Source organism: Phalangium opilio, unplaced genomic scaffold (genome assembly GCF_054372755.1).
Source record: "Phalangium opilio isolate 3A_F unplaced genomic scaffold, DU_Popi_V2 ptg000013l_1, whole genome shotgun sequence".
Taxonomy (NCBI): domain Eukaryota; kingdom Metazoa; phylum Arthropoda; class Arachnida; order Opiliones; family Phalangiidae; genus Phalangium; species Phalangium opilio.
Window position 1 is genome coordinate 6,054,945 of NW_028324148.1, and position 24,693 is coordinate 6,079,637.

The 24,693-nt window shown below is 49.0% G+C and overlaps 1 protein-coding gene and 55 non-coding genes across 56 annotated transcripts in view; all 56 read left to right on the plus strand.

Annotated features, from left to right (window-relative positions):
- LOC149707953 (sorting nexin-25-like) overlaps positions 1-24,693 on the plus strand; it is a 365,564-nt gene that overhangs the window by 145,116 nt on the left and 195,755 nt on the right. The gene's annotated exons all lie outside the window — the stretch shown is intronic.
- TRNAA-AGC (transfer RNA alanine (anticodon AGC)) lies at positions 3,913-3,985 on the plus strand. Its single transcript has one exon. It is a non-coding gene; the product is annotated as a tRNA-Ala (tRNA).
- TRNAA-AGC (transfer RNA alanine (anticodon AGC)) lies at positions 4,203-4,275 on the plus strand. Its single transcript has one exon. It is a non-coding gene; the product is annotated as a tRNA-Ala (tRNA).
- TRNAA-AGC (transfer RNA alanine (anticodon AGC)) lies at positions 4,349-4,421 on the plus strand. The gene has a single exon. It is a non-coding gene; the product is annotated as a tRNA-Ala (tRNA).
- TRNAA-AGC (transfer RNA alanine (anticodon AGC)) lies at positions 4,494-4,566 on the plus strand. The gene has a single exon. It is a non-coding gene; the product is annotated as a tRNA-Ala (tRNA).
- TRNAA-AGC (transfer RNA alanine (anticodon AGC)) lies at positions 4,640-4,712 on the plus strand. The gene has a single exon. It is a non-coding gene; the product is annotated as a tRNA-Ala (tRNA).
- TRNAA-AGC (transfer RNA alanine (anticodon AGC)) lies at positions 5,506-5,581 on the plus strand. The gene has a single exon. It is a non-coding gene; the product is annotated as a tRNA-Ala (tRNA).
- On the plus strand, positions 5,800-5,872 carry TRNAA-AGC (transfer RNA alanine (anticodon AGC)). The gene has a single exon. It is a non-coding gene; the product is annotated as a tRNA-Ala (tRNA).
- TRNAA-AGC (transfer RNA alanine (anticodon AGC)) lies at positions 5,945-6,017 on the plus strand. Its single transcript has one exon. It is a non-coding gene; the product is annotated as a tRNA-Ala (tRNA).
- TRNAA-AGC (transfer RNA alanine (anticodon AGC)) lies at positions 6,091-6,163 on the plus strand. Its single transcript has one exon. It is a non-coding gene; the product is annotated as a tRNA-Ala (tRNA).
- TRNAA-AGC (transfer RNA alanine (anticodon AGC)) lies at positions 7,537-7,609 on the plus strand. Its single transcript has one exon. It is a non-coding gene; the product is annotated as a tRNA-Ala (tRNA).
- TRNAA-AGC (transfer RNA alanine (anticodon AGC)) lies at positions 7,682-7,754 on the plus strand. Its single transcript has one exon. It is a non-coding gene; the product is annotated as a tRNA-Ala (tRNA).
- Positions 8,403-8,475, plus strand: TRNAA-AGC (transfer RNA alanine (anticodon AGC)). The gene has a single exon. It is a non-coding gene; the product is annotated as a tRNA-Ala (tRNA).
- TRNAA-AGC (transfer RNA alanine (anticodon AGC)) lies at positions 8,695-8,767 on the plus strand. Its single transcript has one exon. It is a non-coding gene; the product is annotated as a tRNA-Ala (tRNA).
- Positions 8,839-8,911, plus strand: TRNAA-AGC (transfer RNA alanine (anticodon AGC)). The gene has a single exon. It is a non-coding gene; the product is annotated as a tRNA-Ala (tRNA).
- TRNAA-AGC (transfer RNA alanine (anticodon AGC)) lies at positions 8,985-9,057 on the plus strand. Its single transcript has one exon. It is a non-coding gene; the product is annotated as a tRNA-Ala (tRNA).
- On the plus strand, positions 9,129-9,201 carry TRNAA-AGC (transfer RNA alanine (anticodon AGC)). The gene has a single exon. It is a non-coding gene; the product is annotated as a tRNA-Ala (tRNA).
- On the plus strand, positions 9,275-9,347 carry TRNAA-AGC (transfer RNA alanine (anticodon AGC)). The gene has a single exon. It is a non-coding gene; the product is annotated as a tRNA-Ala (tRNA).
- Positions 9,420-9,492, plus strand: TRNAA-AGC (transfer RNA alanine (anticodon AGC)). The gene has a single exon. It is a non-coding gene; the product is annotated as a tRNA-Ala (tRNA).
- TRNAA-AGC (transfer RNA alanine (anticodon AGC)) lies at positions 9,566-9,638 on the plus strand. The gene has a single exon. It is a non-coding gene; the product is annotated as a tRNA-Ala (tRNA).
- On the plus strand, positions 10,145-10,217 carry TRNAA-AGC (transfer RNA alanine (anticodon AGC)). The gene has a single exon. It is a non-coding gene; the product is annotated as a tRNA-Ala (tRNA).
- On the plus strand, positions 10,437-10,509 carry TRNAA-AGC (transfer RNA alanine (anticodon AGC)). The gene has a single exon. It is a non-coding gene; the product is annotated as a tRNA-Ala (tRNA).
- On the plus strand, positions 10,578-10,650 carry TRNAA-AGC (transfer RNA alanine (anticodon AGC)). Its single transcript has one exon. It is a non-coding gene; the product is annotated as a tRNA-Ala (tRNA).
- On the plus strand, positions 10,724-10,796 carry TRNAA-AGC (transfer RNA alanine (anticodon AGC)). The gene has a single exon. It is a non-coding gene; the product is annotated as a tRNA-Ala (tRNA).
- On the plus strand, positions 11,015-11,087 carry TRNAA-AGC (transfer RNA alanine (anticodon AGC)). Its single transcript has one exon. It is a non-coding gene; the product is annotated as a tRNA-Ala (tRNA).
- TRNAA-AGC (transfer RNA alanine (anticodon AGC)) lies at positions 11,161-11,233 on the plus strand. The gene has a single exon. It is a non-coding gene; the product is annotated as a tRNA-Ala (tRNA).
- On the plus strand, positions 11,305-11,377 carry TRNAA-AGC (transfer RNA alanine (anticodon AGC)). The gene has a single exon. It is a non-coding gene; the product is annotated as a tRNA-Ala (tRNA).
- On the plus strand, positions 11,451-11,523 carry TRNAA-AGC (transfer RNA alanine (anticodon AGC)). Its single transcript has one exon. It is a non-coding gene; the product is annotated as a tRNA-Ala (tRNA).
- On the plus strand, positions 12,338-12,410 carry TRNAA-AGC (transfer RNA alanine (anticodon AGC)). The gene has a single exon. It is a non-coding gene; the product is annotated as a tRNA-Ala (tRNA).
- Positions 12,913-12,988, plus strand: TRNAA-AGC (transfer RNA alanine (anticodon AGC)). The gene has a single exon. It is a non-coding gene; the product is annotated as a tRNA-Ala (tRNA).
- On the plus strand, positions 13,207-13,279 carry TRNAA-AGC (transfer RNA alanine (anticodon AGC)). The gene has a single exon. It is a non-coding gene; the product is annotated as a tRNA-Ala (tRNA).
- On the plus strand, positions 13,352-13,424 carry TRNAA-AGC (transfer RNA alanine (anticodon AGC)). Its single transcript has one exon. It is a non-coding gene; the product is annotated as a tRNA-Ala (tRNA).
- On the plus strand, positions 13,498-13,570 carry TRNAA-AGC (transfer RNA alanine (anticodon AGC)). The gene has a single exon. It is a non-coding gene; the product is annotated as a tRNA-Ala (tRNA).
- On the plus strand, positions 14,944-15,019 carry TRNAA-AGC (transfer RNA alanine (anticodon AGC)). Its single transcript has one exon. It is a non-coding gene; the product is annotated as a tRNA-Ala (tRNA).
- On the plus strand, positions 15,238-15,310 carry TRNAA-AGC (transfer RNA alanine (anticodon AGC)). The gene has a single exon. It is a non-coding gene; the product is annotated as a tRNA-Ala (tRNA).
- Positions 15,383-15,455, plus strand: TRNAA-AGC (transfer RNA alanine (anticodon AGC)). The gene has a single exon. It is a non-coding gene; the product is annotated as a tRNA-Ala (tRNA).
- Positions 15,529-15,601, plus strand: TRNAA-AGC (transfer RNA alanine (anticodon AGC)). The gene has a single exon. It is a non-coding gene; the product is annotated as a tRNA-Ala (tRNA).
- TRNAA-AGC (transfer RNA alanine (anticodon AGC)) lies at positions 16,975-17,047 on the plus strand. Its single transcript has one exon. It is a non-coding gene; the product is annotated as a tRNA-Ala (tRNA).
- TRNAA-AGC (transfer RNA alanine (anticodon AGC)) lies at positions 17,120-17,192 on the plus strand. Its single transcript has one exon. It is a non-coding gene; the product is annotated as a tRNA-Ala (tRNA).
- On the plus strand, positions 17,841-17,913 carry TRNAA-AGC (transfer RNA alanine (anticodon AGC)). Its single transcript has one exon. It is a non-coding gene; the product is annotated as a tRNA-Ala (tRNA).
- On the plus strand, positions 18,133-18,205 carry TRNAA-AGC (transfer RNA alanine (anticodon AGC)). The gene has a single exon. It is a non-coding gene; the product is annotated as a tRNA-Ala (tRNA).
- On the plus strand, positions 18,277-18,349 carry TRNAA-AGC (transfer RNA alanine (anticodon AGC)). Its single transcript has one exon. It is a non-coding gene; the product is annotated as a tRNA-Ala (tRNA).
- TRNAA-AGC (transfer RNA alanine (anticodon AGC)) lies at positions 18,423-18,495 on the plus strand. Its single transcript has one exon. It is a non-coding gene; the product is annotated as a tRNA-Ala (tRNA).
- Positions 18,567-18,639, plus strand: TRNAA-AGC (transfer RNA alanine (anticodon AGC)). The gene has a single exon. It is a non-coding gene; the product is annotated as a tRNA-Ala (tRNA).
- TRNAA-AGC (transfer RNA alanine (anticodon AGC)) lies at positions 18,713-18,785 on the plus strand. The gene has a single exon. It is a non-coding gene; the product is annotated as a tRNA-Ala (tRNA).
- TRNAA-AGC (transfer RNA alanine (anticodon AGC)) lies at positions 18,858-18,930 on the plus strand. Its single transcript has one exon. It is a non-coding gene; the product is annotated as a tRNA-Ala (tRNA).
- On the plus strand, positions 19,004-19,076 carry TRNAA-AGC (transfer RNA alanine (anticodon AGC)). Its single transcript has one exon. It is a non-coding gene; the product is annotated as a tRNA-Ala (tRNA).
- On the plus strand, positions 19,583-19,655 carry TRNAA-AGC (transfer RNA alanine (anticodon AGC)). The gene has a single exon. It is a non-coding gene; the product is annotated as a tRNA-Ala (tRNA).
- TRNAA-AGC (transfer RNA alanine (anticodon AGC)) lies at positions 19,875-19,947 on the plus strand. The gene has a single exon. It is a non-coding gene; the product is annotated as a tRNA-Ala (tRNA).
- TRNAA-AGC (transfer RNA alanine (anticodon AGC)) lies at positions 20,016-20,088 on the plus strand. The gene has a single exon. It is a non-coding gene; the product is annotated as a tRNA-Ala (tRNA).
- Positions 20,162-20,234, plus strand: TRNAA-AGC (transfer RNA alanine (anticodon AGC)). The gene has a single exon. It is a non-coding gene; the product is annotated as a tRNA-Ala (tRNA).
- TRNAA-AGC (transfer RNA alanine (anticodon AGC)) lies at positions 20,453-20,525 on the plus strand. Its single transcript has one exon. It is a non-coding gene; the product is annotated as a tRNA-Ala (tRNA).
- Positions 20,599-20,671, plus strand: TRNAA-AGC (transfer RNA alanine (anticodon AGC)). Its single transcript has one exon. It is a non-coding gene; the product is annotated as a tRNA-Ala (tRNA).
- Positions 20,743-20,815, plus strand: TRNAA-AGC (transfer RNA alanine (anticodon AGC)). The gene has a single exon. It is a non-coding gene; the product is annotated as a tRNA-Ala (tRNA).
- Positions 20,889-20,961, plus strand: TRNAA-AGC (transfer RNA alanine (anticodon AGC)). Its single transcript has one exon. It is a non-coding gene; the product is annotated as a tRNA-Ala (tRNA).
- Positions 21,776-21,848, plus strand: TRNAA-AGC (transfer RNA alanine (anticodon AGC)). Its single transcript has one exon. It is a non-coding gene; the product is annotated as a tRNA-Ala (tRNA).

Sequence of the window (24,693 nt, forward strand, 5' to 3'; positions counted from 1 at the left end):
ACAGGACGCTAGAGAGCTGAAAAACCACAATCATACTGACGATGTGATCAACAGAATATCCACCAATCAGTACCAATCAAGCAGAAACAACAGGGGACGTACGGTCAATACACAACGACAGCAGCCCTACACCAGATATGTCGACACAGCAAGGAAACCATGCATCCGTTGCACATCCACAACTCATCCAGAATGGGAGTGCCCATATTCAGCTTACGCATGTCGAGGCTGCGGAACAAAAGGTCACCTGGAAAAAGCCTGTCGTCGGCGAGCAAGAACAGAGAGTCGAAACTGGCGACAACCACGACCGTCCGGGCAAGACACACAAACTGACCCGAACCACATTCAAGATAGTGACAACGACCAGGAATCCAACGCACAACAGGATCCATACGAACCTAACGCGCCCCAGTACCTACCGGAATATGACATATTCAACATAGAAGATCAGCATCAATCACAACGTCACCAGACAACCCGTCGGGTGAAACCCTCCCCACCGTTGATCGTATCACTTCTAATCAACGATACACCGATGTCATTTCAAATCGACACGGGCTCAGGATACACCATTATATCAGAAACACGTTATTCCGAATTACAAATATCAGAGCCTCTCCACCAAGGGCCCAAGCATCTATCAGCCTACACCGGACATCCTCTAGACATCAAGGGTGAAGTTACCGTTGACGTAAAGTACAAACAACTTACGCTTAAATTACCGCTAGTCGTAGTAGCCGGGAACGCCAAAAGCATCATGGGACGAGACTGGATTTTTTCCGACCTGCAAATGCTTCCATTGCCAGATCAAATGGTCAACCACGTCGAGGTACCACCGCATGAATTGACGAACTTGCTCGACAAATATGAAGCCATCTTCTCACCGGGAATGGGCTGTCTCAAGAACGTGAAAGTGACGCTACACATCCGGGAGGACGCACCAACACCGAAATTTCACAAAGCCAGATCTATACCATACCATTTAAAAGAGAAAGTGGAGGATGAAATACGGAGACTAGAAACGGAAGGAATCATAACACCTGTGCCATATGCGGAATTCGCCACACCGGTGGTCCCAATCTTGAAGAAAAACAACACCATAAGAATCTGCGGAGATTACAAAATCACGACCAACAGGATCATCGACACGGAAAGATACCCTCTACCGAAAGTCGACGACATATTCGCGCAGTTAGCGGGCAGCACGTTGTTCGCGCGGATCGATTTGCGTAATGCATATAATCAATTGGAATTAGACGAGAAATCCAGGAACTACGTCGTTATAAACACTTCTAAGGGACTATACCGGTACAATCGACTTCCATTTGGCGTTTCATCATCGGCAGCAATATTCCAAAGGCACATGGAAACGCTTCTTCAGGATCACCATGGCACAGCACCATTCCAAGATGACGTTATCATTGGAGGCAAAAATGCAAAGGATCTGTTACGCAAATTAGACCGGCTGTTCGCAACGTTCACCAATGCCGGACTCAAATTGAACAGAGAAAAATGTCAATTCTTGAAAACATCAGTTGATTTTCTTGGGTATCGCCTCGATTCGCAAGGACTGCATCCGCAAGTGCAAAAATTATCAGCCATTCGAGATGCTCCAGAACCACAAAACATAGATGAGCTGCGTTCCTTTCTCGGGTTAATGAACTATTACTCCCGTTTTATTAAGGACTCGGCGACTTTGCTGTCACCGCTATACGACCTTTTGAAGAAGTCAACACCATGGAAATGGACCGAAGCTCATCAAGAAGCCTTCAACGCAGCCAAGAATGCAATACAATCCTCGGACATGCTGGTGCTCTTCGATCCCAAGAAGGAAGTCATCCTAGCATGTGATGCCTCTCCCGTGGGCGTGGGGGCCATAATTTCACACATCGTCGAGGGAATAGAAAGACCAATAGCCTTTGCTTCACGCACCTTAACCACCGCCGAAAGAAATTACGCACAAATCGAACGTGAAGCGTTATCACTAATATTTGGAATTACGCGATTCAGAGATTACCTTCTTGGGAAACAATTCACACTCATTACTGATCACAAACCTCTAATAGCCATCTTCGCTGAAAATAGACCAGTACCGCCGACAGCCGCAGCGAGACTTCAAAGATGGGCATTGATGTTATCGGCTTATAATTATAAGATAGTCCACAAGAAAGGATCTCTACACTGCAACGCAGACGCTCTCAGCCGCCTACCACTAAAAATGCCGGACACGGAACCACCAATTCCTACGGAAATAGTACTATTAATCGGTACTAAATCGAACACACCAATAAACGTGCCAGAGATGTCTCGACATACACTAAAGGATCCCATCCTATCGGAAGTCCTTAAATATATCAAGTCTGGTTGGCCTAGAAATCAACACTTGCTTCCATCTCACCTGAGGACATATCACCGACGATCTTTGGAACTTTCCACGGCTAAAGACGTACTTCTAATCGGAAACAAAGTAGTAGTTCCCGAATCATTACGCCACAAGATCATGCAAGAGCTACACGCCACGCATCAGGGTCTTCGTTCAATGAAGGAACTAGCTAGATCAAAAGTATGGTGGCCTGGTATAGATAACGACCTTCAAACGCTCTCTCAGTCCTGCACGACATGTCGCATGCACGCTTCAATGCCAGCACAACGGTTCTCGTCATGGCCGCAAGAGACCACTCCATGGACAAGGGTGCACGTCGATTTTGCCGGGCCGATCGAGAATCAATACTTACATGTGACGGTAGACGCCTTTTCAAAATGGATGGAAGTTGACATCACTAAATCCACTTCATCAGCATCCGTGATACGATGCCTAAATCAACACATCGCCCGTTTCGGAATCATGTCGACATTAGTTTCAGACAACGCAACATGCTTTACGAGCGAAGAGTTCAAAGCATTTACCCGTGAAAACGATATTGAACATTTAACGTCGGCACCTTATCATCCATCCTCAAACGGCCAAGCAGAGAGATCAGTTCGAACAATTAAAACATCTTTAAGGAAGCTCTCAGGCGATTCCACACCGCATATCGACGTTATTGGAACGGGTCTCGACGATCATCGCGAAGGCTCTCTGGAGACACGAATAACAAAAATTCTGATGAATTATAGAAGAACACCGGTAAATGGCGGACATTCACCAGCAGAAAGCATGCTGAACAGACCAATAATCACTCGATTGGACGTCTGCAACCCGAAGAGAAAACCAGCAACAACCCACCCTACCATCGAAACAAACGACCACGAGGAACCAATGGTATATGCAAAAAATTTCGGACGAGGAGAACCATGGATCTTGGGTCGTGTAACACAAAAACTTGGACAAATGATGTACAAAATCGACACATCTCTAGGCTTGGTGCGGCGACACAGAAATCAAATCCGTTTCATCAAAAACCACAGTGAAACAAAAGCCATGACATCACCTCAAAGCCAACGGAAACCAACTCATTACGCATCACAGTTCCCTCTGGATTTGCAAAGTCACTTCGAGAAAAAACCACGCGCCCCATTAAACTCAGCCAATCAACCAACACATGAATCACCGCCGCACAGCAGAACGTATCATCAAAACAAAAACAGCGTGCCAAACCAGCCCAACTTGGAGATAACACCGCAGGAGGAAGATGTTAATGCCCAAACCAGACGCTCAACACGCCACAGAAGACCAACCGAGTTCTTCGGATGTTAAAAAAAAAAAAAAAAAAAAAAGGGGGAAATGTAATGATAAGGTCGTAGACCTGTAATACTTTTTTATGACATGGTACATATACGTACCCGAGTGTAAATATCGCGAGACGTTGCGCGGACGCGCATGATAAAACTCAATAAAGATTTACCCCATTATTAACTTGAGTCTCGTGTTTGCTTATTGCTAGGCCTTAACACCTTCAAACGACAGTGGAAGGGGGCGTAGCTCAGATGGTAGAGCGCTCGCTTAGCATGCGAGAGGTACCGGGATCGATGCCCGGCGCCTCCAATCGAAATTTATCATTCGTAAAGCGGCTGAATTAAAATTTATGAGTGTCCAAACCCTTCAAACTACAGGGGAGGGGGCGTAGCTCAGATGGTCGAGCGCTCGCTTAGCATGCGAGGTGTACCGGGAGCGATGCCCGGCGCCTCCAATCGAAATTTATCATTCGTAAAGCGGCTGAAATTAAATTTATGAGTGTCCAAACCCTTCAAACTACAGTGGAGGGGGCGTAGCTCAGATGGTAGAGCGCTCGCTTAGCATGCGAGAGGAACCGGGATCGATGCCCGGCGCCTCCAATCGAAATTTATCATTCGTAAAGCGGCTGAAATTAAATTTATGAGTGTCCAAACCCTTCAAACGAGAGTGAAAGGGGGCGTAGCTCAGATGGTAGAGCGCTCGCTTAGCATGCGAGAGGTACCGGGATCGATGCCCGGCGCCTCCAATCGAAATTTATCATTCGTAAAGCGGCTGAAATTAAATTTATGAGTGTCCAAACCCTTCAAACTACAGTGGAGGGGGCGTAGCTCAGATGGTAGAGTGCTTGCTTAGCATGCGAGAGGTACCGGGATCGATGCCCGGCGCCTCCAATCGAAATTTATCATTCGTAAAGCGGCTGAAATTAAATTTATGAGTGTCCAAACCCTTCAAACGAGAGTGAAAGGGGGCGTAGCTCAGATGGTAGAGCGCTCGCTTAGCATGCGAGAGGTACCGGGATCGATGCCCGGCGCCTCCAATCGAAATTTATCATTCGTAAAGCGGCTGAAATTAAAATTAATAAGTGTTCAAACCCTTCAAACTACAGAAGAACGGGCGTAGCTCAGATGGTAGAGCGCTCGCTTAGCATGCGAGAGGTACCGGGATCGATTACCGGCGCCTCCATTCAAAATTTATCATTCGTAAAGCGGCTGAAATTAAATTTATGAGTGTCCAAACCCTTCAAACTACAGGGGAGGGGGCGTAGCCCAGATGGTAGAGCGCTCGCTTAGCATGCGAGAGGTACCGGGATCGATGTCCGGCGCCTCCAATCGAAATTTATCATTCGTAAAGCGGCTGAATTAAAATTTATGAGTGTCCAAACCCTTCAGAATACAGAAGAACGGGCGTAGCTCAGATGGTAGAGCGCTCGCTTAGCGTGCGAGAGGTACCGGGATCGATGCCGGCGCCTCCAATTGAAGTTTATCATTCGTAATGCGGCTGAAATTAAATTTATGAGTGTCCAAACCCTTCAAACTACAGTGAGGGGCGTAGTCCAGATGCTAGAGCGCTCGCTTAGCATGCGAGAGGTACCGGGATCAATGCCCGGCGCCTCCAATCGAAATTTATCATTCGTAAAGTGGCTGAAATTAAATTTATGAGTGTCCAAACCCTTCAAACGAGAGTGAAAGGGGGCGTAGCTCAGATGGTGGAGCGCTCGCTTAGCTTGCGAGAGGTACCGGGATCGATGCCCGGCGCCTCCAATCGAAATTTATCATTCGTAAAGCGGCTGAAATTAAATTTATGAGTGTCCAAACCCTTCAAACTACAGGGGATGGGGCGTAGCTCAGATGGTAGAGCGCTCGCTTAGCATGCGAGAGGTACCGGGATCGATGCCCGGCGCCTCCAATCGAAATCTATCATTCGTAAAGCGGCTGAAATTAAATTTATGAGTGTCCAAACCCTTCAAACGACAGAAGAACGGGCGTAGCTCAGATGGTAGAGCGCTCGCTTAGCATGCGAGAGGGACCGGGATCGATGCCAGGCGCCTCCAATCCAAATTTATCATTCGTAAAGCGGCTGAAATTAAATTTATGAGTGTCCAAACCCTTCAAACGAGAGTGAAAGGGGGCGTAGCTCAGATGGTAGAGCGCTCGCTTAGCATGCGAGAGGTACCGGGATCGATGCCCGGCGCCTCCAATCGAAATTTATCATTCGTAAAGCGGCTGAAATTAAATTTATGAGTGTCCAAACCCTTCAAACTACAGTGGAGGGGGCGTAGCTCAGATGGTAGAGTGCTTGCTTAGCATGCGAGAGGTACCGGGATCGATGCCCGGCGCCTCCAATCGAAATTTATCATTCGTAAAGCGGCTGAAATTAAATTTATGAGTGTCCAAACCCTTCAAACGAGAGTGAAAGGGGGCGTAGCTCAGATGGTAGAGCTCTCGCTTAGCATGCGAGAGGTACCGGGATCGATGCCCGGCGCCTCCAATCGAAATTTATCATTCGTAAAGCGGCTGAAATTAAAATTAATAAGTGTTCAAACCCTTCAAACTACAGAAGAACGGGCGTAGCTCAGATGGTAGAGCGCTCGCTTAGCATGCGAGAGGTACCGGGATCGATTACCGGCGCCTCCATTCAAAATTTATCATTCGTAAAGCGGCTGAAATTAAATTTATGAGTGTCCAAACCCTTCAAACTACAGGGGAGGGGGCGTAGCCCAGATGGTAGAGCGCTCGCTTAGCATGCGAGAGGTACCGGGATCGATGTCCGGCGCCTCCAATCGAAATTTATCATTCGTAAAGCGGCTGAATTAAAATTTATGAGTGTCCAAACCCTTCAGACTACAGAAGAACGGGCGTAGCTGAGATGGTAGAGCGCTCGCTTAGCGTGCGAGAGGTACCGGGATCGATGCCCGGCGCCTCCAATTGAACTTTATCATTCGTAATGCGGCTGAAATTAAATTTATGAGTGTCCAAACCCTTCAAACTACAGTGGGGGGCGTAGTCCAGATGCTAGAGCGCTCGCTTAGCATGCGAGAGGTACCGGGATCGATGCCCGGCGCCTCCAATCGAAATTTATCATTCGTAAAGTGGCTGAAATTAAATTTATGAGTGTCCAAACCCTTCAAACGAGAGTGAAAGGTGGCGTAGCTCAGATGGTGGAGCGCTCGCTTAGCATGCGAGAGGTACCGGGATCGATGCCCGGCGCCTAAAATCGAAATTTATCATTCGTAAAGCGGCTGAAATTCAATTTATGAGTGTCCAAACCCTTCAAACTACAGGGGAGGGGGCGTAGCCCAGATGGTAGAGCGCTCGCTTAGCATGCGAGAGGTACCGGGATCGATGTCCGGCGCCTCCAATCGAAATTTATCATTCGTAAAGCGACTGAATTAAAATTTATGAGTGTCCAAACCCTTCAGACTACAGAAAAACGGGCGTAGCTCAGATGGTAGAGCGCTCGCTTAGCGTGCGAGAGGTACCGGGATCGATGCCCGGCGCCTCCAATTGAAGTTTATCATTCGTAATGCGGCTGAAATTAAATTTATGAGTGTCCAAACCCTTCAAACTACAGTGGGGGGCGTAGTCCAGATGGTAGAGCGCTCGCTTAGCATGCGAGAGGTACCGGGATCGATGCCCGGCGCCTCCAATCGAAATTTATCATTCGTTAAGTGGCTGAAATTAAATTTATGAGTGTCCAAACCCTTCAAACTACAGGGGGGGCGTAGTCCAGATGGTAGAGCGCTCGCTTAGCATGCGAGAGGTACCGGGATCGATGCCCGGCGCCTCCAATCGAAATTTATCATTCGTAAAGTGGCTGAAATTAAATTTATGAGTGTCCAAACCCTTCAAACGACAGTGGAAGGGGGCGTAGCTCAGATGGTAGAGCGCTCGCTTAGCATGCGAGAGGTACCGGGATCGATGCTCGGCGCCTCCAATCGAAATTTATCATTCGTAAAGCGGCTGAAATTAAATTTATGATTGTCCAAACCCTTCAAACTGCAGGGGAGGGGGCGTAGCTCAGATGGTAGAGCGCTCGCTTAGCGTGCGAGAGGTACCGGGATCGATGCCCGGCGCCTCCAATTGAAGTTTATCATTCGTAATGCGGCTGAAATTAAATTTATGAGTGTCCAAACCCTTCAAACTACAGTGGGGGGCGTAGTCCAGATGGTAGAGCGCTCGCTTAGCATGCGAGAGGTACCGGGATCGATGCCCGGCGCCTCCAATCGAAATTTATCATTCGTAAAGTGGCTGAAATTAAATTTATGAGTGTCCAAACCCTTCAAACGAGAGTGAAAGGTGGCGTAGCTCAGATGGTGGAGCGCTCGCTTAGCATGCAAGAGGTACCGGGATCGATGCCCGGCGCCTAAAATCGAAATTTATCATTCGTAAAGCGGCTGAAATTCAATTTATGAGTGTCCAAACCCTTCAAACTACAGGGGAGGGGGCGTATTCCAGATGGTAGAGCGCTCGCTTAGCATGCGAGAGGTACCGGGATCGATGCCCGGCGCCTCCAATCGAAATTTATCATTCGTAAAGCGGCTGAAATTAAATTTATGAGTGTCCAAACCCTTCAAACTTCAGGGGGGCGTAGTCCAGATGGTAGAGCGCTCGCTTAGCATGCGAGAGGTACCGGGATCGATGCCCGGCGCCTCCAATCGAAATTTATCATTCGTAAAGCGGCTGAAATTAAATTTATGAGTGTCCAAACCCTTCAAACGAGAGTGAACGGGGGCGTAGCTCAGATGGTAGAGCGCTCGCTTAGCATGCGAGAGGTACCGGGATCGATGCCCGGCGCCTCCAATCGAAATTTATCATTCGTAAAGCGGCTGAAATTAAAATTTATGAGTGTTCAAACCCTTCAAACTACAGAAGAACGGGCGTAGCTCAGATGGTAGAGCGCTCGCTTAGCATGCGAGAGGTACCGGGATCGAAGCCCGGCGCCTCCAATCGAAATTTATCATTCGTAAAGAGGCTGAAATTAAATTTATGAGTGTCCAAACCCTTCAAACGAGAGTGAAAGGGGGCGTAGCTCAGATGGTAGAGCGCTCGCTTAGCATGCGAGAGGTACCGGGATCGATGCCCGGCGCCTCCAATCGAAATTTATCATTCGTAAAAGGCTGAAATTAAATTTATGAGTGTCCAAACCCTTCAAAGTACAGTGGAGGGGGCGTAGCTCAGATGGTAGAGCGCTTGCTTAGCATGCGAGAGGTACCGGGATCGATGCCCGGCGCCTCTAATCGAAATTTATCATTCGTAAAGCGGCTGAATTAAAATTTATGAGTGTCCAAACCCTTCAAACGAGAGTGAAAGGGGGCGTAGCTCAGATGGTAGAGCGCTCGCTTAGCATGCGAGAGGTACCGGGATCGATGCCCGGCGCCTCCAATCGAAATTTATCATTCGTAAAAGGCTGAAATTAAATTTATGAGTGTCCAAACCCTTCAAAGTACAGTGTAGGGGGCGTAGCTCAGATGGTAGAGCGCTTGCTTAGCATGCGAGAGGTACCGGGATCGATGCCCGGCGCCTCCAATCGAAATTTATCATTCGTAAAGCGGCTGAATTAAAATTTATGAGTGTCCAAACCCTTCAAACGATAGTGAAAGGGGGCGTAGCTCAGATGGTAGAGCGCTCGCTTAGCATGCGAGAGGTACCGGGATCGATTCCCGGCGCCTCCAATCGAAATTTATCATTCGTAAAGCGGCTGAAATTAAATTTATGAGTGTCCAAACCCTTCAAACTACAGGGGAGGGGGCGTAGCCCAGATGGTAGAGCGCTCGCTTAGCATGCGAGAGGTACCGGGATCGAAGCCCGGCGCCTCCAATCGAAATTTATCATTCGTAAAGAGGCTGAAATTAAATTTATGAGTGTCCAAACCCTTCAAACGAGAGTGAAAGGGGGCGTAGCTCAGATGGTAGAGCGCTCGCTTAGCATGCGAGAGGTACCGGGATCGATTCCCGGCGCCTCCAATCGAAATTTATCATTCGTAAAGCGGCTGAAATTAAATTTATGAGTGTCCAAACCCTTCAAACTACAGGGGAGGGGGCGTAGCCCAGATGGTAGAGCGCTCGCTTAGCATGCGAGAGGTACCGGGATCGATGTCCGGCGCCTCCAATCGAAATTTATCATTCGTAAAGCGGCTGAATTAAAATTTATGAGTGTCCAAACCCTTCAGACTACAGAAGAACGGGCGTAGCTCAGATGGTAGAGCGCTCGCTTAGCGTGCGAGAGGTACCGGGATCGATTCCCGGCGCCTCCAATCGAAATTTATCATTCGTAAAGCGGCTGAAATTAAATTTATGAGTGTCCAAACCCTTCAAACTACAGTGGGGGGCGTAGTCCAGATGGTAGAGCGCCCGCTTAGCATGCGAGAGGTACCGGGATCGATGCCCGGCGCCTCCAATCGAAATTTATCATTCGTAAAGCGGCTGAAATTCAATTTATGAGGGTCCAAACCCTTCAAACGAGAGTGAAAGGGGGCGTAGCTCAGATGGTAGAGCGCTCGCTTAGCATGCGAGAGGTACCGGGATCGATGCCCGGCGCCTCCAATCGAAATTTATCATTCGTAAAGCGGCTGAAATTAAAATTTATGAGTGTTCAAATCCTTCAAACTACAGAAGAACGGGCGTAGCTCAGATGGTAGAGCGCTCGCTTAGCATGCGAGAGGTACCGGGATCGAAGCCCGGCGCCTCCAATCGAAATTTATCATTCGTAAAGTGGCTGAAATTAAATTTATGAGTGTCCAAACCCTTCAAACGAGAGTGAAAGGGGGCGTAGCTCAGATGGTGGAGCGCTCGCTTAGCATGCGAGAGGTACCGGGATCGATGCCCGGCGCCTCCAATCGAAATTTATCATTCGTAAAGCGGCTGAAATTAAATTTATGAGTGTCCAAACCCTTCAAACTTCAGGGGGGCGTAGTTCAGATGGTAGAGCGCTCGCTTAGCATGCGAGAGGTACCGGGATCGATGCCCGGCGCCTCCAATCGAAATTTATCATTCGTAAAGCGGCTGAAATTAAATTTATGAGTGTCCAAACCCTTCAAACGAGAGTGAAAGGGGGCGTAGCTCAGATGGTAGAGCGCTCGCTTAGCATGCGAGAGGTACCGGGATCGATGCCCGGCGCCTCCAATCGAAATTTATCATTCGTAAAGCGGCTGAAATTAAAATTTATGAGTGTTCAAATCCTTCAAACTACAGAAGAACGGGCGTAGCTCAGATGGTAGAGCGCTCGCTTAGCATGCGAGAGGTACCGGGATCGAAGCCCGGCGCCTCCAATCGAAATTTATAATTCGTAAAGAGGCTGAAATTAAATTTATGAGTGTCCAAACCCTTCAAACTACAGTGGAGGGGGCGTAGCTCAGATGGTAGAGCGCTTGCTTAGCATGCGAGAGGTACCGGGATCGAAGCCCGGCGCCTCCAATCGAAATTTATCATTCGTAAAGAGGCTGAAATTAAATTTATGAGTGTCCAAACCCTTTAAACGAGAGTGAAAGGGGGCGTAGCTCAGATGGTAGAGCGCTCGCTTAGCATGCGAGAGGTACCGGGATCGATGCCCGGCGCCTCCAATCGAAATTTATCATTCGTAAAAGGCTGAAATTAAATTTATGAGTGTCCAAACCCTTCAAACTACAGTGGAGGGGGCGTAGCTCAGATGGTAGAGCGCTTGCTTAGCATGCGAGAGGTACCGGGATCGATGCCCGGCGCCTCCAATCGAAATTTATCATTCGTAAAGCGGCTGAATTAAAATTTATGAGTGTCCAAACCCTTCAAACGATAGTGAAAGGGGGCGTAGCTCAGATGGTAGAGCGCTCGCTTAGCATGCGAGAGGTACCGGGATCGATGCCCGGCGCCTCCAATCGAAATTTATCATTCGTAAAGCGGCTGAAATTAAAATTAATGAGTGTTCAAACCCTTCAAACTACAGAAGAACGGGCGTAGCTCAGATGGTAGAGCGCTCGCTTAGCATGCGAGAGGTACCGGGATCGATGTCCGGCGCCTCCAATCGAAATTTATCATTCGTAAAGCGGCTGAATTAAAATTTATGAGTGTCCAAACCCTTCAGACTACAGAAGAACGGGCGTAGCTCAGATGGTAGAGCGCTCGCTTAGCGTGCGAGAGGTACCGGGATCGATGCCCGGCGCCTCCAATTGAAGTTTATCATTCGTAATGCGGCTGAAATTAAATTTATGAGTGTCCAAACCCTTCAAACTACAGTGGGGGGCGTAGTCCAGATGGTAGAGCGCTCGCTTAGCATGCGAGAGGTACCGGGATCGATGCCCGGCGCCTCCAATCGAAATTTATCATTCGTAAAGCGGCTGAAATTAAATTTATGAGTGTCCAAATCCTTCAAACGAGAGTGAAAGGGGGCGTAGCTCAGATGGTGGGGCGTAGCTCAGATGGTGGAGCGCTCGCTTAGCATGCGAGAGGTACCGGGATCGATGCCCGGCGCCTCCAATCGAAATTTATCATTCGTAAAGCGGCTGAAATTAAATTTATGAGTGTCCAAACCCTTTAAACTACAGGGGGGGCGTAGTCCAGATGGAAGAGCGCTCGCTTAGCATGCGAGAGGTACCGGGATCGATGCCCGGCGCCTCCAGTCGAAATTTATCATTCGTAAAGCGGCTGAAATTAAATTTATGAGTGTCCAAACCCTTCAAACGAGAGTGAAAGGGGGCGTAGCTCAGATGGTAGAGCGCTCGCTTAGCATGCGAGAGGTACCGGGATCGATGCCCGGCGCCTCCAATCGAAATTTATCATTCGTAAAGCGGCTGAATTAAAATTTATGAGTGTCCAAACCCTTCAGAATACAGAAGAACGGGCGTAGCTCAGATGGTAGAGCGCTCGCTTAGCGTGCGAGAGGTACCGGGATCGATGCCGGCGCCTCCAATTGAAGTTTATCATTCGTAATGCGGCTGAAATTAAATTTATGAGTGTCCAAACCCTTCAAACTACAGTGAGGGGCGTAGTCCAGATGCTAGAGCGCTCGCTTAGCATGCGAGAGGTACCGGGATCAATGCCCGGCGCCTCCAATCGAAATTTATCATTCGTAAAGTGGCTGAAATTAAATTTATGAGTGTCCAAACCCTTCAAACGAGAGTGAAAGGGGGCGTAGCTCAGATGGTGGAGCGCTCGCTTAGCTTGCGAGAGGTACCGGGATCGATGCCCGGCGCCTCCAATCGAAATTTATCATTCGTAAAGCGGCTGAAATTAAATTTATGAGTGTCCAAACCCTTCAAACTACAGGGGATGGGGCGTAGCTCAGATGGTAGAGCGCTCGCTTAGCATGCGAGAGGTACCGGGATCGATGCCCGGCGCCTCCAATCGAAATCTATCATTCGTAAAGCGGCTGAAATTAAATTTATGAGTGTCCAAACCCTTCAAACGACAGAAGAACGGGCGTAGCTCAGATGGTAGAGCGCTCGCTTAGCATGCGAGAGGGACCGGGATCGATGCCAGGCGCCTCCAATCCAAATTTATCATTCGTAAAGCGGCTGAAATTAAATTTATGAGTGTCCAAACCCTTCAAACGAGAGTGAAAGGGGGCGTAGCTCAGATGGTAGAGCGCTCGCTTAGCATGCGAGAGGTACCGGGATCGATGCCCGGCGCCTCCAATCGAAATTTATCATTCGTAAAGCGGCTGAAATTAAATTTATGAGTGTCCAAACCCTTCAAACTACAGTGGAGGGGGCGTAGCTCAGATGGTAGAGTGCTTGCTTAGCATGCGAGAGGTACCGGGATCGATGCCCGGCGCCTCCAATCGAAATTTATCATTCGTAAAGCGGCTGAAATTAAATTTATGAGTGTCCAAACCCTTCAAACGAGAGTGAAAGGGGGCGTAGCTCAGATGGTAGAGCTCTCGCTTAGCATGCGAGAGGTACCGGGATCGATGCCCGGCGCCTCCAATCGAAATTTATCATTCGTAAAGCGGCTGAAATTAAAATTAATAAGTGTTCAAACCCTTCAAACTACAGAAGAACGGGCGTAGCTCAGATGGTAGAGCGCTCGCTTAGCATGCGAGAGGTACCGGGATCGATTACCGGCGCCTCCATTCAAAATTTATCATTCGTAAAGCGGCTGAAATTAAATTTATGAGTGTCCAAACCCTTCAAACTACAGGGGAGGGGGCGTAGCCCAGATGGTAGAGCGCTCGCTTAGCATGCGAGAGGTACCGGGATCGATGTCCGGCGCCTCCAATCGAAATTTATCATTCGTAAAGCGGCTGAATTAAAATTTATGAGTGTCCAAACCCTTCAGACTACAGAAGAACGGGCGTAGCTGAGATGGTAGAGCGCTCGCTTAGCGTGCGAGAGGTACCGGGATCGATGCCCGGCGCCTCCAATTGAACTTTATCATTCGTAATGCGGCTGAAATTAAATTTATGAGTGTCCAAACCCTTCAAACTACAGTGGGGGGCGTAGTCCAGATGCTAGAGCGCTCGCTTAGCATGCGAGAGGTACCGGGATCGATGCCCGGCGCCTCCAATCGAAATTTATCATTCGTAAAGTGGCTGAAATTAAATTTATGAGTGTCCAAACCCTTCAAACGAGAGTGAAAGGTGGCGTAGCTCAGATGGTGGAGCGCTCGCTTAGCATGCGAGAGGTACCGGGATCGATGCCCGGCGCCTAAAATCGAAATTTATCATTCGTAAAGCGGCTGAAATTCAATTTATGAGTGTCCAAACCCTTCAAACTACAGGGGAGGGGGCGTAGCCCAGATGGTAGAGCGCTCGCTTAGCATGCGAGAGGTACCGGGATCGATGTCCGGCGCCTCCAATCGAAATTTATCATTCGTAAAGCGACTGAATTAAAATTTATGAGTGTCCAAACCCTTCAGACTACAGAAAAACGGGCGTAGCTCAGATGGTAGAGCGCTCGCTTAGCGTGCGAGAGGTACCGGGATCGATGCCCGGCGCCTCCAATTGAAGTTTATCATTCGTAATGCGGCTGAAATTAAATTTATGAGTGTCCAAACCCTTCAAACTACAGTGAGGGGCGTAGTCCAGATGCTAGAGCGCTCGCTTAGCATGCGAGAGGTACCGGGATCAATGCCCGGCGCCTCCAATCGAAATTTATCATTCGTAAAGTGGCTGAAATTAAATTTATGAGTGTCCAAACCCTTCAAACGAGAGTGAAAGGGGGCGTAGCTCAGATGGTGGAGCGCTCGCTTAGCTTGCGAGAGGTACCGGGATCGATGCCCGGCGCCTCCAATCGAAATTTATCATTCGTAAAGCGGCTGAAATTAAATTTATGAGTGTCCAAACCCTTCAAACTACAGGGGATGGGGCGTAGCTCAGATGGTAGAGCGCTCGCTTAGCATGCGAGAGGTACCGGGATCGATGCCCGGCGCCTCCAATCGAAATCTATCATTCGTAAAGCGGCTGAAATTAAATTTATGAGTGTCCAAACCCTTCAAACGACAGAAGAACGGGCGTAGCTCAGATGGTAGAGCGCTCGCTTAGCATGCGAGAGGGACCGGGATCGATGCCAGGCGCCTCCAATCCAAATTTATCATTCGTAAAGCGGCTGAAATTAAATTTATGAGTGTCCAAACCCTTCAAACGAGAGTGAAAGGGGGCGTAGCTCAGATGGTAGAGCGCTCGCTTAGCATGCGAGAGGTACCGGGATCGATGCCCGGCGCCTCCAATCGAAATTTATCATTCGTAAAGCGGCTGAAATTAAATTTATGAGTGTCCAAACCCTTCAAACTACAGTGGAGGGGGCGTAGCTCAGATGGTAGAGTGCTTGCTTAGCATGCGAGAGGTACCGGGATCGATGCCCGGCGCCTCCAATCGAAATTTATCATTCGTAAAGCGGCTGAAATTAAATTTATGAGTGTCCAAACCCTTCAAACGAGAGTGAAAGGGGGCGTAGCTCAGATGGTAGAGCTCTCGCTTAGCATGCGAGAGGTACCGGGATCGATGCCCGGCGCCTCCAATCGAAATTTATCATTCGTAAAGCGGCTGAAATTAAAATTAATAAGTGTTCAAACCCTTCAAACTACAGAAGAACGGGCGTAGCTCAGATGGTAGAGCGCTCGCTTAGCATGCGAGAGGTACCGGGATCGATTACCGGCGCCTCCATTCAAAATTTATCATTCGTAAAGCGGCTGAAATTAAATTTATGAGTGTCCAAACCCTTCAAACTACAGGGGAGGGGGCGTAGCCCAGATGGTAGAGCGCTCGCTTAGCATGCGAGAGGTACCGGGATCGATGTCCGGCGCCTCCAATCGAAATTTATCATTCGTAAAGCGGCTGAATTAAAATTTATGAGTGTCCAAACCCTTCAGACTACAGAAGAACGGGCGTAGCTGAGATGGTAGAGCGCTCGCTTAGCGTGCGAGAGGTACCGGGATCGATGCCCGGCGCCTCCAATTGAACTTTATCATTCGTAATGCGGCTGAAATTAAATTTATGAGTGTCCAAACCCTTCAAACTACAGTGGGGGGCGTAGTCCAGATGCTAGAGCGCTCGCTTAGCATGCGAGAGGTACCGGGATCGATGCCCGGCGCCTCCAATCGAAATTTATCATTCGTAAAGTGGCTGAAATTAAATTTATGAGTGTCCAAACCCTTCAAACGAGAGTGAAAGGTGGCGTAGCTCAGATGGTGGAGCGCTCGCTTAGCATGCGAGAGGTACCGGGATCGATGCCCGGCGCCTAAAATCGAAATTTATCATTCGTAAAGCGGCTGAAATTCAATTTATGAGTGTCCAAACCCTTCAAACTACAGGGGAGGGGGCGTAGCCCAGATGGTAGAGCGCTCGCTTAGCATGCGAGAGGTACCGGGATCGATGTCCGGCGCCTCCAATCGAAATTTATCATTCGTAAAGCGACTGAATTAAAATTTATGAGTGTCCAAACCCTTCAGACTACAGAAAAACGGGCGTAGCTCAGATGGTAGAGCGCTCGCTTAGCGTGCGAGAGGTACCGGGATCGATGCCCGGCGCCTCCAATTGAAGTTTATCATTCGTAATGCGGCTGAAATTAAATTTATGAGTGTCCAAACCCTTCAAACTACAGTGGGGGGCGTAGTCCAGATGGTAGAGCGCTCGCTTAGCATGCGAGAGGTACCGGGATCGATGCCCGGCGCCTCCAATCGAAATTTATCATTCGTTAAGTGGCTGAAATTAAATTTATGAGTGTCCAAACCCTTCAAACTACAGGGGGGGCGTAGTCCAGATGGTAGAGCGCTCGCTTAGCATGCGAGAGGTACCGGGATCGATGCCCGGCGCCTCCAATCGAAATTTATCATTCGTAAAGTGGCTGAAATTAAATTTATGAGTGTCCAAACCCTTCAAACGACAGTGGAAGGGGGCGTAGCTCAGATGGTAGAGCGCTCGCTTAGCATGCGAGAGGTACCGGGATCGATGCTCGGCGCCTCCAATCGAAATTTATCATTCGTAAAGCGGCTGAAATTAAATTTATGATTGTCCAAACCCTTCAAACTGCAGGGGAGGGGGCGTAGCTCAGATGGTAGAGCGCTCGCTTAGCGTGCGAGAGGTACCGGGATCGATGCCCGGCGCCTCCAATTGAAGTTTATCATTCGTAATGCGGCTGAAATTAAATTTATGAGTGTCCAAACCCTTCAAACTACAGTGGGGGGCGTAGTCCAGATGGTAGAGCGCTCGCTTAGCATGCGAGAGGTACCGGGATCGATGCCCGGCGCCTCCAATCGAAATTTATCATTCGTAAAGTGGCTGAAATTAAATTTATGAGTGTCCAAACCCTTCAAACGAGAGTGAAAGGTGGCGTAGCTCAGATGGTGGAGCGCTCGCTTAGCATGCAAGAGGTACCGGGATCGATGCCCGGCGCCTAAAATCGAAATTTATCATTCGTAAAGCGGCTGAAATTCAATTTATGAGTGTCCAAACCCTTCAAACTACAGGGGAGGGGGCGTATTCCAGATGGTAGAGCGCTCGCTTAGCATGCGAGAGGTACCGGGATCGATGCCCGGCGCCTCCAATCGAAATTTATCATTCGTAAAGCGGCTGAAATTAAATTTATGAGTGTCCAAACCCTTCAAACTTCAGGGGGGCGTAGTCCAGATGGTAGAGCGCTCGCTTAGCATGCGAGAGGTACCGGGATCGATGCCCGGCGCCTCCAATCGAAATTTATCATTCGTAAAGCGGCTGAAATTAAATTTATGAGTGTCCAAACCCTTCAAACGAGAGTGAACGGGGGCGTAGCTCAGATGGTAGAGCGCTCGCTTAGCATGCGAGAGGTACCGGGATCGATGCCCGGCGCCTCCAATCGAAATTTATCATTCGTAAAGCGGCTGAAATTAAAATTTATGAGTGTTCAAACCCTTCAAACTACAGAAGAACGGGCGTAGCTCAGATGGTAGAGCGCTCGCTTAGCATGCGAGAGGTACCGGGATCGAAGCCCGGCGCCTCCAATCGAAATTTATCATTCGTAAAGAGGCTGAAATTAAATTTATGAGTGTCCAAACCCTTCAAACGAGAGTGAAAGGGGGCGTAGCTCAGATGGTAGAGCGCTCGCTTAGCATGCGAGAGGTACCGGGATCGATGCCCGGCGCCTCCAATCGAAATTTATCATTCGTAAAAGGCTGAAATTAAATTTATGAGTGTCCAAACCCTTCAAAGTACAGTGGAGGGGGCGTAGCTCAGATGGTAGAGCGCTTGCTTAGCATGCGAGAGGTACCGGGATCGATGCCCGGCGCCTCTAATCGAAATTTATCATTCGTAAAGCGGCTGAATTAAAATTTATGAGTGTCCAAACCCTTCAAACGAGAGTGAAAGGGGGCGTAGCTCAGATGGTAGAGCGCTCGCTTAGCATGCGAGAGGTACCGGGATCGATGCCCGGCGCCTCCAATCGAAATTTATCATTCGTAAAAGGCTGAAATTAAATTTATGAGTGTCCAAACCCTTCAAAGTACAGTGTAGGGGGCGTAGCTCAGATGGTAGAGCGCTTGCTTAGCATGCGAGAGGTACCGGGATCGATGCCCGGCGCCTCCAATCGAAATTTATCATTCGTAAAGCGGCTGAATTAAAATTTATGAGTGTCCAAACCCTTCAAACGATAGTGAAAGGGGGCGTAGCTCAGATGGTAGAGCGCTCGCTTAGCATGCGAGAGGTACCGGGATCGATTCCCGGCGCCTCCAATCGAAATTTATCATTCGTAAAGCGGCTGAAATTAAATTTATGAGTGTCCAAACCCTTCAAACTACAGGGGAGGGGGCGTAGCCCAGATGGTAGAGCGCTCGCTTAGCATGCGAGAGGTACCGGGATCGAAGCCCGGCGCCTCCAATCGAAATTTATCATTCGTAAAGAGGCTGAAATTAAATTTATGAGTGTCCAAACCCTTCAAACGAGAGTGAAAGGGGGCGTAGCTCAGATGGTAGAGCGCTCGCTTAGCATGCGAGAGGTACCGGGATCGATTCCCGGCGCCTCCAATCGAAATTTATCATTCGTAAAGCGGCTGAAATTAAATTTATGAGTGTCCAAACCCTTCAAACTACAGGGGAGGGGGCGTAGCCCAGATGGTAGAGCGCTCGCTTAGCATGCGAGAGGTACCGGGATCGATGTCCGGCGCCTCCAATCGAAATTTATCATTCGTAAAGCGGCTGAATTAAAATTTATGAGTGTCCAAACCCTTCAGACTACAGAAGAACGGGCGTAGCTCAGATGGTAGAGCGCTCGCTTAGCGTGCGAGAGGTACCGGGATCGATTCCCGGCGCCTCCAATCGAAATTTATCATTCGTAAAGCGGCTGAAATTAAATTTATGAGTGTCCAAACCCTTCAAACTACAGTGGGGGGCGTAGTCCAGATGGTAGAGCGCCCGCTTAGCATGCGAGAGGTACCGGGATCGATGCCCGGCGCCTCCAATCGAAATTTATCATTCGTAAAGCGGCTGAAATTCAATTTATGAGGGTCCAAACCCTTCAAACGAGAGTGAAAGGGGGCGTAGCTCAGATGGTAGAGCGCTCGCTTAGCATGCGAGAGGTACCGGGATCGATGCCCGGCGCCTCCAATCGAAATTTATCATTCGTAAAGCGGCTGAAATTAAAATTTATGAGTGTTCAAATCCTTCAAACTACAGAAGAACGGGCGTAGCTCAGATGGTAGAGCGCTCGCTTAGCATGCGAGAGGTACCGGGATCGAAGCCCGGCGCCTCCAATCGAAATTTATCATTCGTAAAGTGGCTGAAATTAAATTTATGAGTGTCCAAACCCTTCAAACGAGAGTGAAAGGGGGCGTAGCTCAGATGGTGGAGCGCTCGCTTAGCATGCGAGAGGTACCGGGATCGATGCCCGGCGCCTCCAATCGAAATTTATCATTCGTAAAGCGGCTGAAATTAAATTTATGAGTGTCCAAACCCTTCAAACTTCAGGGGGGCGTAGTTCAGATGGTAGAGCGCTCGCTTAGCATGCGAGAGGTACCGGGATCGATGCCCGGCGCCTCCAATCGAAATTTATCATTCGTAAAGCGGCTGAAATTAAATTTATGAGTGTCCAAACCCTTCAAACGAGAGTGAAAGGGGGCGTAGCTCAGATGGTAGAGCGCTCGCTTAGCATGCGAGAGGTACCGGGATCGATGCCCGGCGCCTCCAATCGAAATTTATCATTCGTAAAGCGGCTGAAATTAAAATTTATGAGTGTTCAAATCCTTCAAACTACAGAAGAACGGGCGTAGCTCAGATGGTAGAGCGCTCGCTTAGCATGCGAGAGGTACCGGGATCGAAGCCCGGCGCCTCCAATCGAAATTTATAATTCGTAAAGAGGCTGAAATTAAATTTATGAGTGTCCAAACCCTTCAAACTACAGTGGAGGGGGCGTAGCTCAGATGGTAGAGCGCTTGCTTAGCATGCGAGAGGTACCGGGATCGAAGCCCGGCGCCTCCAATCGAAATTTATCATTCGTAAAGGGGCTGAAATTAAATTTATGAGTGTCCAAACCCTTTAAACGAGAGTGAAAGGGGGCGTAGCTCAGATGGTAGAGCGCTCGCTTAGCATGCGAGAGGTACCGGGATCGATGCCCGGCGCCTCCAATCGAAATTTATCATTCGTAAAAGGCTGAAATTAAATTTATGAGTGTCCAAACCCTTCAAACTACAGTGGAGGGGGCGTAGCTCAGATGGTAGAGCGCTTGCTTAGCATGCGAGAGGTACCGGGATCGATGCCCGGCGCCTCCAATCGAAATTTATCATTCGTAAAGCGGCTGAATTAAAATTTATGAGTGTCCAAACCCTTCAAACGATAGTGAAAGGGGGCGTAGCTCAGATGGTAGAGCGCTCGCTTAGCATGCGAGAGGTACCGGGATCGATGCCCGGCGCCTCCAATCGAAATTTATCATTCGTAAAGCGGCTGAAATTAAAATTAATGAGTGTTCAAACCCTTCAAACTACAGAAGAACGGGCGTAGCTCAGATGGTAGAGCGCTCGCTTAGCATGCGAGAGGTACCGGGATCGATGTCCGGCGCCTCCAATCGAAATTTATCATTCGTAAAGCGGCTGAATTAAAATTTATGAGTGTCCAAACCCTTCAGACTACAGAAGAACGGGCGTAGCTCAGATGGTAGAGCGCTCGCTTAGCGTGCGAGAGGTACCGGGATCGATGCCCGGCGCCTCCAATTGAAGTTTATCATTCGTAATGCGGCTGAAATTAAATTTATGAGTGTCCAAACCCTTCAAACTACAGTGGGGGGCGTAGTCCAGATGGTAGAGCGCTCGCTTAGCATGCGAGAGGTACCGGGATCGATGCCCGGCGCCTCCAATCGAAATTTATCATTCGTAAAGCGGCTGAAATTAAATTTATGAGTGTCCAAATCCTTCAAACGAGAGTGAAAGGGGGCGTAGCTCAGATGGTGGGGCGTAGCTCAGATGGTGGAGCGCTCGCTTAGCATGCGAGAGGTTCCGGGATCGATGCCCGGCGCCTCCAATCGAAATTTATCATTCGTAAAGCGGCTGAAATTAAATTTATGAGTGTCCAAACCCTTTAAACTACAGGGGGGGCGTAGTCCAGATGGAAGAGCGCTCGCTTAGCATGCGAGAGGTACCGGGATCGATGCCCGGCGCCTCCAGTCGAAATTTATCATTCGTAAAGCGGCTGAAATTAAATTTATGAGTGTCCAAACCCTTCAAACGAGAGTGAAAGGGGGCGTAGCTCAGATGGTAGAGCGCTCGCTTAGCATGCGAGAGGTACCGGGATCGATGCCCGGCGCCTCCAATCGAAATTTATCATTCGTAAAGCGGCTGAAATTAAAATTAATGAGTGTTCAAACCCTTCAAACTACAGAAGAACGGGCGTAGCTCAGATGGTAGAGCGCTCGCTTAGCATGCGAGAGGTACCGGGATCGATGTCCGGCGCCTCCAATCGAAATTTATCATTCGTAAAGCGGCTGAATTAAAATTTATGAGTGTCCAAACCCTTCAGACTACAGAAGAACGGGCGTAGCTCAGATGGTAGAGCGCTCGCTTAGCGTGCGAGAGGTACCGGGATCGATGCCCGGCGCCTCCAATTGAAGTTTATCATTCGTAATGCGGCTGAAATTAAATTTATGAGTGTCCAAACCCTTCAAACTACAGTGGGGGGCGTAGTCCAGATGGTAGAGCGCTCGCTTAGCATGCGAGAGGTACCGGGATCGATGCCCGGCGCCTCCAATCGAAATTTATCATTCGTAAAGCGGCTGAAATTAAATTTATGAGTGTCCAAATCCTTCAAACGAGAGTGAAAGGGGGCGTAGCTCAGATGGTGGGGCGTAGCTCAGATGGTGGAGCGCTCGCTTAGCATGCGAGAGGTACCGGGATCGATGCCCGGCGCCTCCAATCGAAATTTATTATTCGTAAAGCGGCTGAAATTAAATTTATGAGTGTCCAAACCCTTTAAACTACAGGGGGGGCGTAGTCCAGATGGAAGAGCGCTCGCTTAGCATGCGAGAGGTACCGGGATCGATGCCCGGCGCCTCCAGTCGAAATTTATCATTCGTAAAGCGGCTGAAATTAAATTTATGAGTGTCCAAACCCTTCAAACGAGAGTGGAATGGGGCATAGCTCAGATGGTAGAGCGCTCGCTTAGCATGCGAGAGGTACCGGGATCGATGCCCGGCGCCTCCAATCAAAATTTATCATTCGTAAAGCGGCTGAAATTAAATTTATGAGTGTTAAAACCCTTCAAACGAAAGTGGAAGGGGGCAAAGCTCAGATGGTAGAGCGCTCGCTTAGCATGCGAGAGGTACCGGGATCGATGCCCGGCGCCTCCAATCGAAATTTATCATTCGTAAAGCGGCTGAAATTAAATTTATGAGTGTCCAAACCCTTCAAACGAGAGTGGAAGGGGGTGTAGCTTAGATTGTAAAGCGCTCGCTTAGCATGCGAGAGGTACCGGGATCGATGCCCGGCGCCTCCAATAGAAATTTATCATTCATAAAGCGGCTGAATTAAAATTTATGAGTGGCCAAACCCTTCAAACTACAGGGGAGGGGGCGTAGGTCAGATGGTAGAGCGCTCGCTTAGCATGCGAGAGGTACCGGGATCGATGCCCGGCGCCTCCAATAGAAATTTATCATTCATAAAGCGGCTGAATTAAAATTTATGAGTGGCCAAACCCTTCAAACTACAGGGGAGGGGGCGTAGGTCAGATGGTAGAGCGCTCGCTTAGCATGCGAGAGGTACCGGGATCGATGCCCGGCGCCTCCAATCGAAATTTATCATTCGTAAAGCGGCTGAATTAAAATTTATGAGTGGCCAAACCCTTCAAACTGCAGGGTAGGGGGCGTAACCCAGATGGTAGAGCGCTCGCTTAGCATGCGAGAGGTACCGGGATCGATGCCCGGCGCCTCCAATCGAAATTTATCATTCGTAAAGCGGCTGAAATTAAATTTATGAGTGTCCAAACCCTTCAAACGAGAGAGGAATGGGGCATAGCTCAGATGGTAGAGCGCTCGCTTAGCATGCGAGAGGTACCGGGATCGACACCCGACGCCTCCAATCAAAATTAATCATTCGTAAAGCGGCTGAAATTAAATTTATGAGTGTTCAAACCCTTCAAACGAGAGAGGAATGGGGCATAGCTCAGATGGTAGAGCGCTCGCTTAGCATGCGAGAGGTACCGGGATCGACACCCGACGCCTCCAATCAAAATTAATCATTCGTAAAGCGGCTGAAATTAAATTTATGAGTGTTCAAACCCTTCAAACGAGAGTGGAAGGGGGCAAAGCTCAGATGGTAGAGCGCTCGCTTAGCATGCGAGAGGTACCGGGATCGATGCCCGGCGCCTCCAATCGAAATTTATCATTCGTAAAGCGGCTGAAATTAAATTTATGAGTGTCCAAACCCTTCAAACGAGAGTGGAAGGGGGCGTAGCTTAGATTGTAAAGCGCTCGCTTAGCATGCGAGAGGTACCGGGATCGATGCCCGGCGCCTCCAATCGAAATTTATCATTCGTAAAGCGGCTGAAATTAAAATTAATGAGTGTTCAAACCCTTCAAACTACAGAAGAACGGGCGTAGCTCAGATGGTAGAGCGCTCGCTTAGCATGCGAGAGGTACCGGGATCGATGTCCGGCGCCTCCAATCGAAATTTATCATTCGTAAAGCGGCTGATTTAAAATTTATGAGTGTCCAAACCCTTCAGACTACAGAAGAACGGGCGTAGCTCAGATGGTAGAGCGCTCGCTTAGCGTGCGAGAGGTACCGGGATCGATGCCCGGCGCCTCCAATTGAAGTTTATCATTCGTAATGCGGCTGAAATTAAATTTATGAGTGTCCAAACCCTTCAAACTACAGTGGGGGGCGTAGTCCAGATGGTAGAGCGCTCGCTTAGCATGCGAGAGGTACCGGGATCGATGCCCGGCGCCTCCAATCGAAATTTATCATTCGTTAAGCGGCTGAAATTAAATTTATGAGTGTCCAAATCCTTCAAACGAGAGTGAAAGGGGGCGTAGCTCAGATGGTGGGGCGTAGCTCAGATGGTGGAGCGCTCGCTTAGCATGCGAGAGGTACCGGAATCGATGCCCGGCGCCTCCAATCGAAATTTATCATTCGTAAAGCGGCTGAAATTAAATTTATGAGTGT